This window comes from Narcine bancroftii, chromosome 13, assembly GCF_036971445.1.
Source record: "Narcine bancroftii isolate sNarBan1 chromosome 13, sNarBan1.hap1, whole genome shotgun sequence".
Taxonomy (NCBI): domain Eukaryota; kingdom Metazoa; phylum Chordata; class Chondrichthyes; order Torpediniformes; family Narcinidae; genus Narcine; species Narcine bancroftii.
In genome coordinates, this window is record NC_091481.1 from 68,758,203 (window position 1) to 68,774,763 (window position 16,561).

The 16,561-nt window shown below is 37.3% G+C and overlaps 1 protein-coding gene across 8 annotated transcripts in view; it reads right to left on the minus strand.

The window, feature by feature from the left end:
* LOC138748152 (beta-1,4-mannosyl-glycoprotein 4-beta-N-acetylglucosaminyltransferase-like) overlaps positions 1-16,561 on the minus strand; it is a 69,427-nt gene that overhangs the window by 35,266 nt on the left and 17,600 nt on the right. For 4 of the 8 annotated variants that reach the window (XM_069907898.1, XM_069907901.1, XM_069907899.1 and 1 more), the window contains exon 2: positions 14,348-15,254. The exons of the other annotated variants lie outside the window; for them this stretch is intronic. The gene's annotated coding sequence lies outside the window, so the exon portion shown is untranslated. The remainder of the gene's footprint in view (positions 1-14,347; positions 15,255-16,561) is intronic. 8 annotated transcript variants of the gene reach the window in all.

Here is a 16,561-nt window from a genome sequence, read left to right on the forward strand (position 1 = left end):
AACAGTAGCAGTTGCTTTAGACGCAGAGAAGGCCTTTGACAGAGTAGAATGGAATTATATATTCAAAGTATTACAAAAATTCAGTTTACCAGAGTATATTAATTGTATTAAAGCATTATATAAGGGGCCATTGGCAAAAGTGACAGTAAATGGATATATATCAAAGCAATTTAACTTAAGCAGATCAACAACGCAGGGATGCCCACTATCACCCTTATTGTTCGCGTTAGCTATAGAACCACTAGCACAATTGATAAGAACAGAAAATAAAATAAAAGGGATAAAAATAAAAGACAAGGAATATAAAATCATTTTATTTGCAGATGACGTTACAGTATACTTAACACAACCAGAAATATCAATAAAAGAATTACATAAGAAATTGAAGGAATATGGAGAAGTGTCGGGTTACAAGAGTAACGCAAATAAAAGTGAAGCAATGCCAATGAATAATGCGGATTTCTCAAAATTTAAGAAAGAATCACCATTCAGATGGCAAATGCAAGCAATACGATACCTAGGTATACAAATAAATAAAAACCTCGGCCATCTATATAAACTCAATTATTATCCACTAATGAAAAAAATTACAGGACGACTTAGAGCATTGGAAAGACTTACCACTAACACTAATAGGAAGGATAAACTGTATTAAAATGAACATTTTCCCAAGGAAATGAAAAGAATTGACTCAGTGGAATTTCATGTTTATTTTTATTGAGTGACAACATTGTTTGACTGGTTTAATGTATCTTAGATACTGTACTTTAAATGAATGGGAGGGGAGATAGGGAGGGTGGGATGGGAAGAAGGAGGGGGGAGAGAAAACGACACTGTATATATTTGAAAAGGAATATGTATGTATCTTGATCAATGTGGTTTATGGTGTGAAAAATAAAAAATTTCAGGCATTGCCAATACACTTGACGGAGAAATTCAAGGAGTTAAAGAAAATAACAAGGAAATTTTTATGGAAAGGGGGGAAACCGAGGATAGCACCAGATAAATTAACAGAATGGTATAAATAAGGAGGCTTACAACTGCCAAACTTTAAAAATTATTATAGAGCCGCACAATTAAGATACCTATCAGATAGTTATCAAACAAGGGAAAAGCCAGATTGGACTAGATTAGAACTAGATAAAAAAGGGGAAAAGATACCTGAACACATATTATATAAATGGGATGAAAAATTGGTACAACGTAGGAATTCTCCAGTATTACATCATCTGCTCAATATTTGGAAGAAGATTCATGTAGAAAGGAATAAAACAAATTACCAATTACCAAAACTATTACTGATGCAAAATCAGTTAATCCCTTTTACAATAGATAACCTTTCCTTTAGAGAATGGAAGAAAAAAGGGATCAAAAGAATAGAAAATTGTTTTTCAGGAAATAAATTACTATCGTTTGAACAAATGAAGGATAAATATAATATAACTCACGATACAGTGTTGGCATACTACCAACTGAAATCCTACTTGAAGGACAAATTGGGAAGCAGTCTGAGGTTACCAGAGGGAAGTAATTTTGAATATGTGATTACAGATACAATGATAATCAAAAAATTTATACAAATATGTATATTAAACTGCAAGAAAAGGAGAATGAGGAAACAAATGGTAAAACTAAACAAAAATGGGAACAAGATTTAAACAAAGATAAAGAAGGAATCATGGGAGAAGTTATGCTCTGGAACTATGAGAAATACAATAAACACGAGGTTATGTATGATACAATATAACTGGATACACAGGCTATACATTATACCTCAAAAGTTAAATAAATGGGACCCAACAGTATCTGACAGATGTTTTCGTTGTAAAAAAGAAATGGGAACAACAATTCATGCAATCTGGACGTGTGAGAAAGTGAAAAAATTTTGGCAAGATCTAAACCAGATATTAAATAAAATTACAGAAAGCAATATACCAAAAAACCCAGAGATCTTCCTCCTAAGTAACATAAAAAACAAAGAATTTGGACTTGATTTGGATGGTGCACAAAAAAGATTTGTTAGGATAGCCCTAGCCGTAGCAAAAAAATGTATTATGTCAGCCTGGAAATTAGAAGATAACTTGAGAATACAACGATGGTATATAGAAATTAATAAATGTATTCCATTAGAAAAAATAACATTAATTTAAGAAATAATATTGCAATATTTGAACAAATATGGGAGCCATACATGAAACACAATAGAGAAAACCTACCGTGGACATCTATCACCCAAAATGACAGAAGGAGAAGGAAATGAAAAGAATTGACTCAGTGGAATTTCTTGTTTATTTTTATTGAGTGACAACATTGTTTGACTGGTTTAATGTATCTTAGATTCTGTAATTTAAATGAATGGGAGGGTGGGATGGGAAGAGGGAGGGGGGAGAGAAAACGACACTGTATATATTTGAAAAGGAAAATGTATATCTTGATCAATGTGGTTTATGGTGTGAAAAATAAAAAATTTAAAAAAAAGAACATGCAGGTAAGAGGAACTCCTTGCATTAACTGGCTCGTTCTGATTCACACTAATCCACTTGTAACAGTAACTCCATTGTTTTCTGTCAGATTCCTGCTGCTATTCCCAGCTTTCCTTTCTGCTTCTCAGTTCCAGCAGGATTAGTTTTAATAACTCGTACCACCTGAATGATGTCAGACACCACCCCATTACATGCATTCCTTTTCCTCAACTACAATGACATAACCACACAATTTTAAGCACACATCAGAATCAGAATTTGTCATGAAAATATCACAAAATTCATTGTTTTGCAGCAGCATCAAACATTTCTCTGAACCATATTTCAAAATAATAAAAATAGTGCAAGAAAAAGACAAGATGAGGTAGTATCCGTTCAGAAATCAGATGGTCGAGAGAATGAAGCTGTCCTTGTGCTGCTGGGTGCTCGCCTTCAGGATCCTGTACCTTCCTCCTCCCCCCCACCATGATGGTAGCAGAGTGAGGAGTGCAAGGCCTGAGTGGTGGAAGTAATTGAGAATAGTGGATGCTCTTTTAAGATGTCCTTGATGAAGTGAAGCCTGGTGCCCATGATGTCGCAGGCCGAGTCAACAATGCTCTGGAGTTTTTTTCCTGTCCTGAGTGTTCGCACCTCTGTACCAGTCAGTGATGCAACTAGCCAGAATGCTCTCCATGGTCCACCTGTCGAAGTTTTCAAGACTCTTTGGTGATATATCAAATCTCCTTAAATTCCTCACAAAGTATAGCCGCTGGTGAACCTTCTTCAGGATGGCATCGCCATGGAGGCTCCAAAACAGATCCTCAGAGATGTTGACACCCAGGAATTTGAAGTTCTTGACCTTCTCCACTGCTGACCCCTGAACCCATTTCTCCTGATTTCATCTTGAAGCTCACAATCATCCCCTTGATATTGCTAATGTTTTGAATGCAAAGTGTGGTGACACCACTTAACAAGCTGATCCATCTCCCTCCTGTCGGCTTCCCCATTGCCGTTTGTAATTTTGCTGACAACTGTGGTGCCATCGGCAAATTTGTAGATAGCATTTGAATTGTGCCTGTCCACTCAGTTATTGGTATGGAGTGAGAGTAGAGCAGTGGGCTAAGCACACGTCCTTGACGTTCACTCTTCTGATTCTGCTGACGATTTATAGGTTTCTCAAGCTCCTAAGTACATCTACCATTTTGTTTTATTTTACATTGCCCTGAAAGGGCAGAGTTAGTTGACACACCAGCCTCTATATTGTAATCATTCACCACCTTCCACATCACACTATAGGTTCAGTGGACAGGGTTAACACCTTCACAAGGTCTGTAGTTACTCATGAGAATCACCATCTCCTTTCCAAGGGCAATTAGGGATACCCAGTAAATTCTGGTCATAACTGTTAAATAAATTAATAGAAAACATCCAGTGCCAACCAGGTATTGCCCCATACAAGCCAAACATTCACTGACAGTGTTTACTTAGAAGACAGGTACCTCAACTCTGGAGAACTAGGCAAGGTGCTTGCATTGAACAAAACTGAATTTACAGCAAGTGGAAATATGAACCAATATTTTAAAAGTTCTCTTCAAACAATTAGAAGTAACACATCTGACAGAATAAGGCAGAATAGCTGGCTGTCGCACACATTCTTCACACCAGCAGTCTCCATTGATAAATTTTGATCCTTTCTGAGCAAGCGCAGAAACTATATCCAAGCAAGCATTGGATTGTGCAGAAAACATGTACCATTTAAAAAAAAAACATAGCAGAAGGCACATGGGTGCTGGGAAACAAACATTCCAAGTTATAAGAATATTGGAAGAGGATGCAAAGAAAGTGATGGAGTATTCCTGATGAAAGAGTTCCAACACAAAGCAGAACTTCAATCCAGCGTTCAATCCCCTGCCAGATCTCATCAAAGCACAAAGCTGCATTTTGTAAATTATGGTTGCAATTCCAAAATGCCAACCAATCATTGGAAAAAGCTCCAACAACTTGGGCGGCAAAGGCTAATGGGTCAAAAGGACCCAGCACCCTGCTGTATCTCTAGATTTAAAAATTAAAACTTAACAGTGGTAAATCTGACCTCGACCAGAGCATTCCACAGCCAGTGAGCAGACCCAAGAAATGGTGGTGCAGGCTCCTAAATGAGCATAGTTCCAACTTTTCAGTCCGTCACAGCGACTGCGAGTGAGACTGGTATCTAGGTGCCCGCCAGTGACCACTGTTGATGGTGCCGCTAAGCTGGGAGCTCCCTGGACTTTGAATGGGACCCACTGGATTTGCGGCCACCGTGCCTACTCACGGCTCCTTGCTAGATGGTACAATTGCTGCTTTCTAGCATCTGTGGACTCCCTAGATGAACTTGGAGAGCACCCAGCAGTCGCTGGGACTAGAGGACCATTATGGAGGCAGAGAGATTGGATGATAGCCTTTCCCAGGATTGGCAAGGCCTGATTGTCCCATGAGGTCATCCACATGACCAGTGTGCTCTTGATGCTGGCCAACAAAACGGAAGTGGCATTGCTACCTACCCAAGACACCCTGACTCAAACAGCAGAGTAGATGACGGCCGTCAGGTTGGTCCCCCTGCAGAATCAAATGGCCCTAGACTACCTACTCACTGCTGATGGTGGTTTCTGTGCCATATTGGTAAAGAGTGCTATGCATTTATCCCTGGCAAGTCAAGGAACATCACCCATTTGGCTGCTCACATTTGGGCCCCGTTGACTAAAATTCAGAAAAACTCATGGGAAACTCGTGACCGTTTGGGTATCTGTGGGGGATGGTGGGTGACTTCCATTGGGTGACTTCTCTCATTGTATTCACTTTCTGTAAGATAGAGGAACAGAAGTATACTCTCCCATTCCACGATGAACTAAAACCATTCTCACATCGTTCAATTTTCCGGCCTTTTCCCTATATTCCTCAATACCCTGACTAATTAGATACCCATCAGTCTCCTCTTTAAACTCCCCAGTGATCCAACTTCCACAGCTATATGTGTCAATGAATTCCACAAATCCACGACCCTTTGGGTAAAGAAATTTCTCCTCATCTCTGTTTTAAATGGGTACCTTCTAATTTTAAGACTGTGCCCTCTTGTCCTGGACTCACCCACCAAGGAAAAAATCTTATTCACATCTACTCTGTCCAATCCTTTCAGCATTCAAAATGTTTCTATGAGATCCCCTCTCATTCTTCTATACCCCAATGAATACAGTAAAGTGCCAATAAACACTTCTCATAAGTTAGCCCTTGCATTCTGGGAATCATCCTCATAAATCTTCTCTGAACTCTCTTCATCCCTTTTAAGGGGCCCAAAACTGCACACAAATGAGGTATCACCAGTACCCCATAAAGCCTCATTAACACCTCTCTACTCTTGTACACTATTTCTCTAGAAATGAATGCCAACATATCATTCACTTTCTTTACAGCAGATCCAACCTAGTGGTTAACCTTTAGGGTATCCTGCACAAGGACCCCCCACCCCCCCCCCCCACCTCTGTCCCCTATGCACTTCTGAATTTTAAATTTTCTCCTCTTCCAAATAATAATCTGCCTGTATTTCTATTTCCAAAATGTACAACCGTATATTTCTCAACTTTGTAAACATTTGCCATTTCTTTGTCCACTTTCCGAAACTGCCCAAATCTCTCTGCAATTTTTTGGTTTCTTCAATACTTCTTGCTCTTTCATCCATCTTGGTGTCATCTACAAATTTAACCACAAAACCATTCAATCCATAATCTAAATCATCATTATAAATTGTAAAAAGAAGCAGCCCCAACACCGACCCCTGTGGAACACCACTAGTAACCGGCAACCAACCAGAACAGGATCCCTTTATTTCCACCTTCTGCCATTCAGCCAATCCTCCACCCAATCTAATATCTTTCTTGTAATTCCATGGGCTCTCATCTTTATCAAGCAGCCTCTTATGCACCACCTTATTGAAGGCCTTTTGAAAATCCAAATACAGAACATCCACAGCCTCTCCCTTGTCCATCCTCCTTAAGATTACCTCAAAAAATTCCAATTGGTTGGTCAGGCAGGATCTTCCCTTCATTAAGCCATGCTGGTTTGGACCTATCCTGTAATGCACCTCAAGGCATTTCATAACCTCATCCTTGAGGATCGACTCCAACAACTACTGATGTCAGACGAATAGGCCTGTAATTTTATTTTTTCTGCCTGCCCTATTTCTTAAACAGCAAACTATATCTGTGATCGTCCAGTAGTCTGGAACCATGCCAGGATCTATTGATTCCTGGAAATTCATTTCCAATGCCTCCACAATCTCTAAAGCTACCTCGTTCAGAATCCGTGGGTGCATCTCATTCAGTCCAGGAGACTTATCTATCTATAGTCCATTTAGCTTACCAAGCACTCTCTCTAGTAATCTTGTCTGTACTTAATTCTATTCCCTGAGACCTCTGACTATATCAGGTATATTGCGAAAGTCTTTCAAAGTGAAGAATGATGCAAAATACTCATTTAGTTCCTCTGCCAATATAATTTCTCCAGCATCATTTTTATATTAAAAAAAAGTCCTATATCTACCTACATCTCTTTTACTCTTCATAGATTTAAAAAACTTAGTATGTTTTGTATGTTATTTGCCAACTTCCTTTCATAATTAATCTTTGTCCTAATGATTTTCTTAGTTACTTTCTGCAAATTTTTAAACTTTCCCAGTCCTCTGTTTTCTCACTAATTTTTGCTTCCTTGTATGCCCTCCCTTTTGCTTTTATTTTAGCCATAACCTCTCTTGTTGGGCACATTTGTGCCATTTTACATTCATAATTTTCTTTTTTCTTGTACTCTGGTCACCCTCTTTGCCATCTTCAAGGGACCACCCTGCTGCACTCCAGGACAAGAACCGTGGAATGGCACTGGAGAAATTGCTGGTAAAGTGTGCACTATTATAGGGTTGGAAGCATTTTAATTAGTGTCCCTAGTAGTATAGAGTCAAGGGGTAGCATCACATTGCTTTTTCCTTGTTTGTTGTACGTACCCAGTTCGCGTGCCTGTATGTGTTTCATCCCCAATGCGATTTTCCCATGCTCACTATAAATAGTGCACGTTTGTGTATTCCCATTACCATTTTCCACATGCTTGTCTTTTGTAAATAAAATCATTTACCACTAGAAAATGTTCAGAGTCCTTGCTTTTGAGACTTAATATTAAAGTTGTGAAGGTCAATATCCTCAACTCTCCCCACATCTCCAATAAAAAAATACCTCTGTAATGCGCGTCGAAAGAACCAAAGACTTGTTGATCCAAACCAAGGCTTTTGTTAACTAAAAGACACAAGTCCAGAATGACCTGATCTGGCTAGAAGCAATCCTTTAAGACCGGCCAGTAGGTGTGGCTACACTCTCAGCCAATCACGACCATCTGTACATATGTACATTTACACATTGGTGATAGAATCTGTCCTATCACAACCTCACAGCTCAATGATTTCCGCACATGATAAATGTCCAGATACTCTGTCACTCACCAATTAACCATGAGAATTTCTGACACATGCAGTTTGAAAAGAAACAAATTCTCAAGCAAAATATCTTATAATAGCAGATTCCTGAGAGCTAACACATGCTGTAATCACTCATTTTCAGTGCCTCACCCATTTTCCATCTTGATTCTTTGAAAAAGTTCCTATTTAGAAGTTGTAAATCATGAAAGATATTTGACTAAAAGTGTACCCAAACCATTTCTCAGTTCCATATTTTGTGGCCTGGTCGTCATAATTTGCAAATGCTTTGAAGATTTTTTGCCTTGAAGAAGATTGCTATGGAGATGCTGAGAATTTAGGGAAGTAATGAACTTTAAAATTAATAGACACATTGGCAAATGTTCAAAAGTGGAAAATGATGTTTGTGATCTAGTCACAGACACCATAGTGGGAATCTGATCCATCAACTTAAGTCTCCAAAAAAAGGGAATGATTTGGTTTTATTTCAAGATACAAAGTGTCCAGGAAGGATAGGGAACAATGAAAAAGCTAGGAGTGATAACAGTGCTGGAGAGAAAAGCTGAGATAAGGAACTACAAAAGAATTGTTGGATGTTTTTGACAAGTCAAATTACAAAGTACAAGGAAAATGCAAAAAAAGACAAAATAATTATACATGGGGAGGGGGGTATTTTAATTATTACCAAAAACATAATAATATTGATGTTAAAGGCAGAAAGTGTTCCTGATGTGTCCAGGATAGTTTTCTAGAGCAGCAAGTTTCTGGTCAAAGACAGAGGAATTAGTGGATCTGAATCTAGGAAGAGAGTTGGGCAAGTTCCATCAAGGGAACATTTAGGAGACAGCAATCATAACATTAACATTTAGGCTAGCTATGAACCAACAATCAAATAAACCGGAAAGCCAATTTGACTGAGAGTGGATCTGGCCAGGGAACCTGGAACCAGAATTGTAACAGACATTGAACTGTCTTTAAGGGATGATTCAGGTACAGCCGAGGCATTTCCCCAGGAGTGAGAAAGAGACAACAAACATATCAAAAGCTCTCCAAGCAACAGAAGAAAAGAAAACAAAGTGAATGCCAGAGGAAATTTTGTAAATTGCAAAATTACAAAGTAGCAATGAAGTGAAAACTAACAAGCATAGAGATGTACAATGCAGAAATAGGCTCCTCAATCCACTGAGTCCACATCAATCATCAGGCAATTAAAAAAAAATACAAACACACTAATCCAGGAGTGCTGAAAATCAGGTAGATGCCTGAATAAAATGGTGGGGTGGGGGAGAGAACACATCTTATGCAATAGGTGCTCTGCAGTTAGTAAGGGATTACTTAAGGTGGTATGTTAGTAGGGAATAGAAAACCTCTGGTCTAACAGGCAAATAGGTGGATACAGGTAGGAGGGTAGAAGAGAAAGAAGAATAAAAATGAAAGGGGGAAAACGAGGGCAGAGGCGCAATGAGGTCAATCCCATTTCTACTCATGTGAGTGGGAAGGGAAGGTTGAGAATCACTGCTCTATATCCAATTGTAACTGAAATATTTTGCTAGAGAAAAATTGTCATTAGTCCATTTCCTTTAGAGTTATGAAACCATGCACATAACGAGTCAATTAGGTACAATTAAAACAGTGGTTTTCAAACTTTTTTTCCACCCACATACCATCCTAAGCAATCCCTTACTAATCACAGAGCACCTATGGCATAGGGAATACTTGAAGTGGTATGTGAGTGGAAAGAAAAAGGTTGAGAACCACTGCTATACAACATAAAAAGAAGTGGCCCAAACACCAACCCCTATGATATATAAAACATCAAAGTCTGCAGACACCATGGTTGAAGTAAAAATGCATGCTGGAGAAATTTAGCAGGTCAAACAGTTTACTTTATGTAGCAAAGATACATCACCAATGGTTCAGGCTTGAGCCCTTCATCAAGGTATCACAATATGATCTCTGTATTCCAACTTTGTTCCCTGCCAACCATTCTTGTACATTTCTCATTAAACCATGGGCTCAAAGAGCCTCATGTGCAGCTCCTTGCCAAAGGTCTTCTAAAATTCCAAATATATATCTACTGCCTTTCCTTTATCAAGCCTGTGACTTCTTCAAAGAATTCCAATAGGTTTGATAAGCAAGATTTTTCCCTCAAGGAAACCATGCTGACTTTGGCCCATCTTCTTACTCACCTCCAAGTACTCTAATGTCAAGAAGCTCTATGAACTTGGAGGCAAGTGTCACATCACTTTGCTCAGTTTCACCATCTATAACTAAGTCGATACATTTCCAACTATGCAAAATCACTTTGTCTAGCTTAAAATTTGTACTCTAAAGTTTGAACAATTCTAATGCATTCAAAATAGAGAATCTTCCTGGAGCAGATCACAAAACCTTCTGACACCATTTTGAACTGTTAAATTTAGACATACAGCATGGGAACAGACCCTTTTAGACTACGAGTTGTCTAATTAGCCTAGAACCCAGGTATGTTTTGATGGGAGGAAACCGGAGCACCCGGAGGAAAACCTTGCAGACACTGGGAGAAAGTATCAACTCCCTAAAGACAGCGCCAAATTCAAACCCTGGTCCTAAGTGCTGACTGGCACTATAATACTGTGGCACTAACTGTGCTGCCCTCTTCATCACCTTTTTTATAATTTTTTATTTTTCACACTGTGAACCATATCAACCAAAATATATACAAACGTTTCTTATTAATTATACACAGTGACATTTTCTCCCTTTTCTTCCCCCCTACCCTCCCTGCCCCCCTTCCCACCCCCCTCCAGAACCAACAAATATTCAACATATACAATACAATAAAACCATTAAACAATGTCATCACACAATGAAAATAAACAAGAAAAATGCATCATCTACTTTTACACACTGGATCAAGTCATTTTCTCTTCTTATCATTCCATCATTTTAGGGGGTGGAGGTCCGAGGCAAGCCCTCTCTGTTATGTTCCATGTACGGTTTCCAAATTTGTTCAAATAATGTGACTTTATTTTTTTAAATTATGTTATTTTTTCCAATGGAATACATTTACTCATTTCCATGTACCATTGCTGTACTCTCAGGCTCTCTTCCGATTTCCAAGTTGACATTATACATTGTTTTGCTACAGCTAAGGCTATCATAATAAATCTTTTTTGCACTTTATCCAATTTGAGGCCTAATTCCTTACTTCTTACTTAGAAGAAAGATTTCTGGATTTTTTGGTATGTTAATTTTTGTGATATTATTTAATATCCGATTTAGATCTTCCCAAAACATATTCACTTTCGTACATGCCGAAATTGCATGTACTGTTGTTCCCATTTCCTTCTTACAGCGAAAACACCCATCTGATAATGTTGGATCCCATTCTTTTAATTTTTGAGGAGTGATACATAACGTGTGTAACCAATTATACTGTATCATGCGTAACCTTGTGTTTATTATATTCTTCATAGTTCCAGAACATAACTTTTCCCATGTTTCATTTTTTTATCTTTATGTTTAAATCCTTTTCCTTCTGCTTAGGTTTATAGCTTATTTCATCATTTTCCTTATCTTGCAGCTAAATGTACATGTTTGTTATAAATCTTTTAATTATCATTGTGTCTGTAATCGCATAGTCAAAGCTGCTTCCTTCTGATAATCTCAGTCGTTGTTTCCCAATTTATCCTTTAAATAAGATTTCAGTTGATGATATACAAACATTGTACCATGAGTTATTCCATATTTGTACTTCAACTGTTCAAATGTTAATAAATTATTTCCCAAAACCAATTTTCTATTCTTTTGATTCCTTTTCTCTCCCATTCTCTAAAGGAAAGGTTATCTATTGCAAAAGGAATTAGTGGGTTTTGTGTCAATAACAATTTTGGTATTTGGTTTTTTCCTTTCTAAGTGGATCTTCTTCCCTATTTTAAGTAAATGATGCAATACTGGTGAGTTTTTATATTGCACCAGCTTTTCATCCCACTTATAAAGTATATGTTCCGGTATCTTCTCCCCTATTTTATCTAGTTCTATCTTAGTCCAGTCTGGATTTCCCTTGTCTGGTAAAAATCTGATAAATACCTTAATTGCGCAGCTCTATAATAATTTTTAAAGTTTGGTAACTGCAAACCACCTTGGTTGTACCTCTCTGTTAATTTATCTAATGCTATCCTCGGTTTCTCCCCTTTCCACAGAATTTCCTTATTATTCTCTTTAGTTCATTTAAGAATTTCTCTTAGGGGAATTGGCAATGATTGAAATAAGTATTGTATCCTTGGGAAGACATTCATTTTAATGCAATTTACCCTCCCTATCAACATTAGCAGTAATTCTTTCCAATGTTCTAAGTCTTCCTGCAATTTCTTCATTAGTGGCTGATAATTCAGTTTGTACAGCTGGCTTAAGTTATTATCTAACCTAATATATAGGTATCGGATTGCTTGTGTTTTCCATTTAAAGGGTGATTCTTTTTAAAATTCTGTATAATCTGTGTTACTCATTGGCATCACCTCACTTTTATTTGCATTGACCTTGCACCCCGATATTTCTCCATACTCTTTCAATTTCTTATGTAATTCTTTTACTGATATTTCTGGTTCTGTTAAGTATACTATGATGTCATCTGCAAAAAAAATTGATTTTATACTCCTCCTTTATTTTTATCCCTTTTATTTTATTTTCTGTTCTTATCAGTTCTGCCAATAGTTCTATTGCTAAAGCGAACAATGGACATCCCTGTCTAGTTGACCTACTTAATTTAAATTAGTTCGATACATATCCATTTACCATTGCCAATGGTCCATAATGCTTTAATCCAATTAATATATTTTTCTGGTAGATTGAACCTCCATTCTACTCTGTCAAAGGCTTTTTCTGCATCTAAAGCAACAGCCACTGTTGGCTTCTTATTAATCTAATTCATGCAGTTCAAGGAAATAAGTTTACAGACATTATCCACTGTTCGTCTTTTCTTAATAAATCCAGTTTGATCTTGTTTTACTATTTTTGGTACTCAGTCGGCAAATCTGTATGCTAATAATTTTGCTATGATCTTATAATCTGAATTGAGTAGAGATATTGGTCTATATGATGCTGGTGTTAATGGATCCTTCCCCGACTTTGGTATTACTGTAATTATTGCTATCTTACATGAATCTGGCAAGTTTTGTGTTTCTTCTATCTGGTTCATTACTTCCAGGAGAGGAGGAATTAATAACTCTTTAAATGTTTTATAAAATTCTATTGGGAATCCATCCTTTCCAGGCGTTTTATTGTTCGGCAGCTTTTTTAATATATCCTGTACTTACTCTATTTCAAATGCTTTTATCAGTTTGTTCCTCTTTTTACAATATCGGCAGTTCAATTTTAGCTAAAAACTCTTCTATTTTATCATCTTTCCCCTCGTTCTCAGTTTGGTATAATTGTTCATAAAATTCCTTAAAGTTCTCATTAATCTCTATTGGTTTCTTCGTCCTTTATCCTTGATGCCAATACAGTTCTTTTAGCTTGTTCTGTTTTAAGTTGCCAGGCTAATATTTTATGTGTTTTTTTTCTCCCAGTTCCTAACACTTTTGCTTTATTTTCAATATGTTCTTCTCTACCTTGTACATTTATAATGTTTAGTATTTTATTTTTTTGTCCACCAATTCTCTCCTTTTCGTTATATCATCCCTTTTTACTAGTTTATTTTCTGTACTTACTATCTCCCTTTCCAACTGTTTTATTTCCCGATTGTAGTCCTTTTTCATTTTAGTTACATAACTTATTATCTGCCCTCTAATGAAGGCTTTCATTGCGTCCCATAATATAAATTTGTCTTTCACTGATTCCATATTTATTTCAAAATATGTTTAAATTTGGCATTCAATAAACTCTCTAAATTCTTGCCTTTTAAGTAGCATGGAGTTTAACCTCCATCTACATGTTCTTGGTGGGATGTCCTCCAGTTCTATTGCTAATAACAGGGGTGAATGATCAGATAGCAATCCAGCTTTATATTCAGTTTTCCTAACTCTCCCTCGAATATGGGCCAACAACAAAAACCTATCAATCCTTGAGTACGTTTTATGCCTACTTGAATAATATGAGTATTCCTTCTCCCTTGGGTGCTGCCACCTCCATATATCCATAAGTTTCATTGATTTAACCATAAATTTGGCCACTTTATTCTTTTTTATCACTTTCTTCCAATTTTCCTCTCAAGTCATTTACTTCCATTTCTACAGCCATTCTTCCACATTTTCTGCTCTTTTCCCTATTTCTATCATGACTAGTTCTAATATTTGCATTTTATCTTCTGTTCATTTCATTTTTCTTTTAATTGCACCAAAATATGACAACCATTCTTTTAATGCTCTAATTTGTTCTTCAAAAAAAGCTTTATCTATATTTTGTCTATCTGTTTTACCTTCTATTTCTTTGTGAAGATCTTGGTCTTCTTCTGTGTCTGTACCTGTGTTTGTCTTGTCTTCTTTGTATCTGCGTCTCTTCTGATTTTTCTGATGAGTTGCTTGTCTCACTTTGTTGGGTTTTTTCTTACTTGGCCTCTTGTTGTTGGTCCTCTCCTTCTGAGCTGCTCATCTGTCGAACCTCCTGCTGCTGCTCCTCTTGCCATTCACCCCGTCGACTTTCTTTCTCACCTGGTACTTCACTCCCTCTCCTACCGCTTTCCTCATCTTCCAGCTGAGAGCCCTGGTGTTGGGCGTCCCTCAGCTGGTCGCGCCGTGGTTGCCCGCTCCTCGGCTGAGCCCCCCCCACCGTCGGTGTTTTCCTTTACCTTAGATTGTGCACTGCTCGTGCATGCGCAGTTGTGCACTTTTGTTTGGCTCAGAGAGCCATTTTTGCAGTCCACTGGTCAGGGGGAGGGGGGGGGTCGCGACTCCACAGAGCCAGCACCAACCTCGGAGATTGGGTGCTCTTCGCCACCACGGCTCCCTGTTCCTTCATGCAGGTAAGGCCTTCTTTCTTTTCTGGTGTCTTTTCTTTTTTTCCCCCATTGTTTTTACTTTTTCCTTCTTAGGTGCCATCTTCTTTCTCTTCTTTGCAACTTTATCTTTTATTTCTTATATTTTATATTTATTGAACTTTGTCTTTTCTTGACTTTTTTTCTTCTTTTCTCGAGAGGGCTGGTTTTACCCTCCTGGCCACTATTCCATCACGTGACTCCTCCTCCTCTTGATCACCATCTTGATGAGACTTCCCCAGACTCCTGTTGTCTGGGGAAAGCTACCAACATCTTTCAAGAACGGTTTCTTTCTTAGTTATCAGACTCTTAAATGGGCCTTCATTGTTTTTTTAAATCACCCTTGCTTGACCTAGTATGTAATAGAAGACACAAATTTCTTGTTTACTTTCATTGTGTGATGACATTGTTTAATGGGTTTAATGTATCATATATGTTGAACGTTGAGTGAGTGGGGGGGGGGGTGAAGGAGGGAGGGAAGGGAGGGGGAAAAGGGGAGAAAATGACACTGTATATTCAAGAGGGAAATGTTTGTGTGTATTTTGGTCAGTATGGTTCATAGTGTGAAAAATATATATTTTTAAAAAATATATATACTTTATCTTTGCAATGCTACATCCTACACTCTAATTTACAGCAATATAACACCTTGACCTCTAGCTTTATTTCACTATCTGCCATATTCAAGTACAAAATGGTAACGGTAATACCAAAGAAAGATAGAGATCCATTGAAAGTTCTTATAGGCCTATATCTTTACTTAATGTGGATTACAAGATTGTAGCAAAAGTTTTGGCTAATAGATAGGCTAATTATTTACCAAAATTAGTACATGGAGACCAAACAGGATTTATTAAAAATAGATATTCAGTTGATAATATTACTAAATTAATTACAATAATTAATGCATCCAGACGGTAAGTTAATCAACCAATGATATTAGCATTGGATGTTGAGAACGCTTTTGATGGTGTAGAGTGGAAATTTCTATTTAAGGTGTTAGAAAGATATAGGTTTGGGCCATTTTTTATAGGTTGGATTAAGGCGTTATACAAGAACCCTTCTGCACAAGTGGTGACAAATGGTCAGATTTCTCAAACATTTAATTTGTGTAGATCAACTAGACAGGGTTGTCCATTGTCACTAGCCTTGTTTGCATTAGTAATAGAACCTTTAGCTCAAGCAATTAGACAGAATATGACAATTCAAGGTATTACAATTGGACAACACGAGTATAAAATCAACTTATTTGCAGATGACATATTGATATATTTATCGAAACCGAAGAGTTAACTATGACCCTTACAAGAATTATTGGAATATTATGGGTCAATGTCAGGATATAAAATAAATTGGGAGAAAAGTGAGATATTACCAATATCTGAAGAAGAATATTCAGACTGTAGGCAAATTACTAATTTTAAATGGTCTGAGAAGATTAAGTATTTAGGGGAATTTATTGATAAGGAATTTAAGAATTTGTATAGTTTAAATTATTTACCTTTGTTAAATAGGGTTAAATTTGATTTGAATCGATGGAAAGATTTACCATTGAAGTTAATTGGCCGAGTAAACTGTGTTAAAATGAATATCTATCCATGTATTCAGTATTTCTTTCAATCAATTTCATGTATGGTACCAGGGAAATTTTTCAAAGAA